The 5552-nt window shown below is 37.5% G+C and overlaps 1 non-coding gene across 1 annotated transcript; it reads left to right on the top strand.

Moving 5' to 3' along the window:
- The first annotated feature begins 438 nt into the window (after nucleotides 1-438).
- On the top strand, nucleotides 439-510 carry Trnay-aua (transfer RNA tyrosine (anticodon AUA)). The gene has a single exon. It is a non-coding gene; the product is annotated as a tRNA-Tyr (tRNA).
- The last annotated feature ends 5042 nt before the right edge of the window (nucleotides 511-5552 follow it).

Consider the following 5552-nt stretch of genomic DNA (forward strand, 5'->3'; position numbering starts at 1 on the left):
CAATCAGCGTCCATGCATGGCCTAGTGGTTAGGGTGTCCGCAAATAAAGCGGGAGGCCCGGGTTCGAACCCCGATGGAGCCTCTGGAAGTTTCTTCACTGTTCTTGATTTTCCAACTCATTACGATTTCAATTACATATATATATATATATATATATATATATATATATATATATATATATATATATATATATATATATATTCATTTGCCTTTGTCGTTAACCTCCACAAAAAGTCTGTTCAAAGTATCTCTGTCGAGATCCGGCTTTAGGAATGATGTTGACCATGTTAACCATGAGTTGGTTAGCATCATGTTTATCTCTAGAGTAAGGCAAAATATGTCACCGAAACAGAGCTAGTATTGTTCGATACAGGTGACAAACGCCTACAGAGGAATTACGACCTTCCTTACCGTTTCGAACCTCTGGACATACAATCAGCGTCCATAGCCTAGTGGTTAAGGTGTCCGCATATAAAGCGGGAGGCCCGGGTTCGAATCCCGGTGGAGGCTGTTTTTGTTACTGTTCTTGATTTTCCAACTCACAACGATTCAATGTTATATATATTGTTCCACTAGTCTCAATATATATATATATATATATATATATATATATATATATATATATATATATATATATATATATATATATATTGGCCTTTAATTATTATTATTATTGTAAGTATCGCATAGCTGGGCATACCGAGAATGACAGAAGTTGGTATTTAGCAGTTCCCACGGATAACAACAACTATTTGTGTAGTCTTTCATTTTCGGCCAGCAAGGATGGAGGCATGGGCATGCGCATGCGTACCGAAGTGTAGCTCGAAAACTAGGCTACCACATTGCTTATATTACCGCTCGATGTTCGTGGCGCTTACCCAGCCTCAGTATAGCAAGCATTATAAAGGTTTAATGCTAATCATGCACAATGGAATATAGCTAAAACGTTCAGTAACTGACAACTTCCGAGTTCCAACCGTCCTATTTTTGGGCCAAGTCAGACTTCCAGCTTCTCAGTAAGACTACCATTCATTCTAGAAAATCTCATCTTTCCGATTCGCTTAATGTGTCGTATATCACAATTATTTAATAGTCAATTGACTTGCACGCTAAATTAGTTACTTTCCGAGGTCGATATTATACCAGCGCATCTAAAGAAGCTTTTAAACTGACATGTCCCATCCACTTTCTGATAGCTGTAAGTGAGTGAATGAATATATGAATGAGTGAGTAAAACTTTATTTCTACAAAAAAAAAAAAAAAATTCGGTATAATATTATGAAACTTGCAAGTTTACCAACCATGACTAGATGACCTCGTTTACATTTTCAGCTACAATCACTTGAGTCATTTCAGTGAGTCTCTTTAATAACTTTCCTGGCAATTCTAAACCTCCTATTGGGATGTACATAAACTTTTAATATTGTATGGTACTTAGTAGGCCTATTATAGAATTGATAGTGAATCACAAAGGAGTAAAGCCTAAGCTTGGCCTAATAGTATAAGCTGTTATAGCATCGTTTAAAATAAGGAACAATGATCTGTTTTTTACAGCTGTAAAGAGTCAGATTATAAACCTTATAAATGTTATTTCTTCGGTGATGTGAAAGTACTAACTTCAACTTTCTCGGCCTTTTCAGACTAAGATCATTTTGGCATATGTTCCCTTTCTAAGGGAATCGTCGTACACTGTCTGACTATGATCACGCTATTCACAGTCTCGATGCAATGGGACTAAGATTGAGAGCAGACCAGTAGTTTGGTTCTTGGTTTTTCTTACCCCGGTTCTTTCTTGAGTGCTTTCTCTTAACAAGTACCGTACCTTGTATATGCAAATTGCTTACGCTGTTCTAGCACCTAGGTGATTAGCTATGCAAACCTTCACTAGGCAAATATCCCTGAGAAATGTTCTTGCATTGTTCGTGAACGATATATGCTGGGTGAACGTGATGTTTTGTTAATGAGAGTGCACTTTTTTATAGTATATATCGTTATAATTAAGTCTAGTAACGGTGATAATAAAGTTATTCTAGAGAGGAAACAGCATATAGACTGCACCATCAACTATGAATACCAGTACGCGCTATTGAGATAAATAGATGGCGCTCTGTAACAATGACTTATCAGCACTCAAAGCTCACGCTCTGCAGGATTGTATATACCTCTTTGTCAAATCACTCAACTTACAATGGAATAATAGAAGAGAGAGAGAGAGAGAGGTGGGTGGAGAGAGAAAGAAAGAAAAAAGCGGTAACAAAAATAGTAATAACTGTCTAGGCCGACGATCGAATGTGTGATCGAATAAATAAAATACCAACACATTCTTGAAGTAACAGCATGCAGTTCGAATGATCGAATCCCAGTTTAGTCAATTAATTTGTTGGCCTTCAAAACAAACCCCCCTTTTTTCCCTTTTTTCTTTACTTTTGGTTTACTCAGTTTTGTACAGGAACTTATCAAGGACATGGGGAACATCAATTTCTTGAAACTCTTAGAAAAGTTAGTTCTGTTTTTAAATCTCAAAATCGAAACTGGTGAACTTTTTATCACATAAGCAATGGCTTTTTCTTTTATCTCAAAATTTGGACAAATTGTGAGCAAGTATCTTTCATGTGGCTTGTACTTTTAATCGGAGTTATCGGACATTGAGACGTTGTGATAAATGTACGTTTTTGCATGATATAATCATAAGTGAGAGTACCTTAATTGAAGAGGAGTGTTAGTGTGACAAGTGGGTTCTGAAACACCAACTTTTCAGCGGGTATTCATAACAAAGGAAGTCGCATTAAAGAGATATCCCGGTGGCTGAAATTGATTGCCTGTAGTAAAAAAGTAGTGGAAAGACGTGAATGACGTCATCAAGACAATTCAGCTTCAATTGCTGGTATTTTCCTAACACAATATCTAACTCACTTACTTTAATAGGAAATTAATATTTCTATTAAACAAAAGTTGCTCTTTGATGAAATTCTTAATGCATATTAAGCATCGGACATACCATATGTATCAAGTTTCAAAGATAATTCATCAAGAATATTATAACAGAAAGTAAAGCAAGTTGAAGTTACAAAATATTGAGATGAGGTTTTCAACAGACAGTTTAAAATAGATATCGTTTCCATCATACAGATATAAAGTATATCATATTGTCTGTCGGCAGGTATTTTCCATTTACCCGCACGTATCAGCGTTGTAATCGAGCCCAGCGCGAACCGAATCCGATTCCATGTACGAGCCCTTGTCACCCGACGGAGTTCGAGTCCTATAATACTTTTATTTGCATTATAAAATGAAGTTTACCTATTTTACGTTGTGTATACTACACACATACATACTGTGTGGAAAGGAACTGTTTGTTCACCAGCGGTTACTAATCAGTCTATATATGTTTGGGAGTTATTCTCTATATATACAATCATCATTGTCAAACCAAGTTATTGTTCTCATGAAACAAAATACTTAGATTTAGATACTATAGGTACGGTCATCATTGATGGCACATGATCAGGATGTCTAATTTATCTCTGAGAAGACAGAGGAGCGCGAAAAATACCACAACCCTGTTAGAAATAGGTCAAGGGCCTAAATTCCACCCCACCTAACCCCAGCTCCAGGAAGTCAATGAATATGTCGTCAACCACCGTTATATAAACGCAGACCAGTTCCGAACACTACAGTAAGAAAAGTTGTAAAAATGGCGTTCCACAGATTCAACTCACGGAACAAGAATAGAACAATGGTAAGGTACTGTGTCAACATTATATATTACAGGGTAACTTTCTGTTATGTCAGAGCGCGGCGTCGCCATACATTTCAATCTTGGGGTGGGGGGCACATCACTTAATAAGGGGGCACACTGTTTAGTTTTGAATGCCGTCCTGTGGGAGGGGTTATAAGGGGAGGGGTATTCCCTATATAATTCATTAATTAAGGATCCTTTAGTAGCAATCTGGTGCTATATTTGGCAACTTGAAGTAGCTTTATGTTCAAGAATTTTCGGGCTTAATCTGTCCGATATTTATGTTGTTAATTGAGGCGGATAAAATAGTTATAAACAAAATTGGAAATTAACCCTTTTGCTTTGATAATGTTTTTAAATAAGATTGTTGAAATTGAAATTGAAATTCTTGCAGGGTATAGTAGTGAAGTTTAAGCACTAGCGGTTAACGCCGGGGCATCTGTGACCTTGTTAGTGAGAAAACAACTGGTTATTGTGATGGTCGGTGGAAGGAAGTTTACTGATGAATGTACGTAATTCGTTGCGTCCATTGTACAAAAAAGGTTTGTTTGAGTCTTTTCTTTAACACTACAAAACGCATTTGGGGGGGGGGGACCTGGTAGGGCATGCTTTATTGATGGGTTCGTGCCCCCCCCCAGGCCACCCCTTGGCGACGCCACTGATGACAGTGTGAATGGTTTTGTGGGCATTCTATCTATGCCGTTATCTGTAGTAATTCGGTGTTGGGCGTTTTAAGTCCTCTGTATAACAGATACAATGGTATACCACACCGACAGGATATGAAAGCCCCGAAAACTGTCCTCGCCTTTATCCTTAAGACTCTTATTTGGATAATACAGGCTCGATCCTCAGAAGGTCCTCGGAGAGATCATTCGCAGCCTGTCATTGGAAATGGTCGTGAATGGGATCGGTAGACTCAAAAGAGGGCCGGGGGAGGGGGGCGTTTTCTTCTTCCAGTCGTTTTTGCTGCTATATGGCTGAAACTAGCCTGGGCAGTTCTGTAATTCGTCGGGAAAGAATATTCGTATCACTTTCTGCCTCCTCAAACTTAATTAGGCTTCTAGCCTATTGAATGTGGACTCATCAGTGCAATTAAAGGGACCTCGATCTTCACAACAAAACTTTCATGAAGGATAACAAACATGCATTTGGTTTGATTGGGGGGGGGGGGGGTAGATATATATTTAATTGAGTCCACACATGGGATATCCATCTACTATTGTGCCTATAATATTTCGTAACTATGGCAATTCATTGGAAAAATGAGCCCAAACAAATGTTTCCTAGGTATAGATACAGATATTGATCTATTAACATTGAACTTATGTATGTTTTACGTCAATTGCATTCTTATCTGACGTAAAACTTTTACACTTTTTAGCACTCCTTCACATACTGCCAGAGTATAACATCATTCCAACGCCATTTCTTGACGTGTACTTCCGCAAGCCGCGTAATGAAACAAATTTGCATTTGTGGGTTTTTGTCCCACCCACTTTACTGTGTAGTCAGCCAGCCAACTTGTTGGCTTGTTCCACTACGAAAAACACGTTCTATGACACCATTATTCGCATCTTAAACAGACTCGTCCACTGAGAAGATTCCAAGGGAATGTTTATTGCCAAAGAAAATTTTGCACTTATTATATATCTAGTTTAATAACTAACACTTTATTTAACCCATTGAAGTAAAAACATATATTTAAAATGAAGAGGAATTTATCATTTATATATAGTTTTTTCCTGCTATTGTTTTATTTCCTTGATTAATTTCGTTGTTTTATTTATATAGCCCGTCTTATAATCTAGGAATC

This window comes from Apostichopus japonicus, chromosome 20 (genome assembly GCF_037975245.1).
Source record: "Apostichopus japonicus isolate 1M-3 chromosome 20, ASM3797524v1, whole genome shotgun sequence".
Classification (NCBI taxonomy): domain Eukaryota; kingdom Metazoa; phylum Echinodermata; class Holothuroidea; order Aspidochirotida; family Stichopodidae; genus Apostichopus; species Apostichopus japonicus.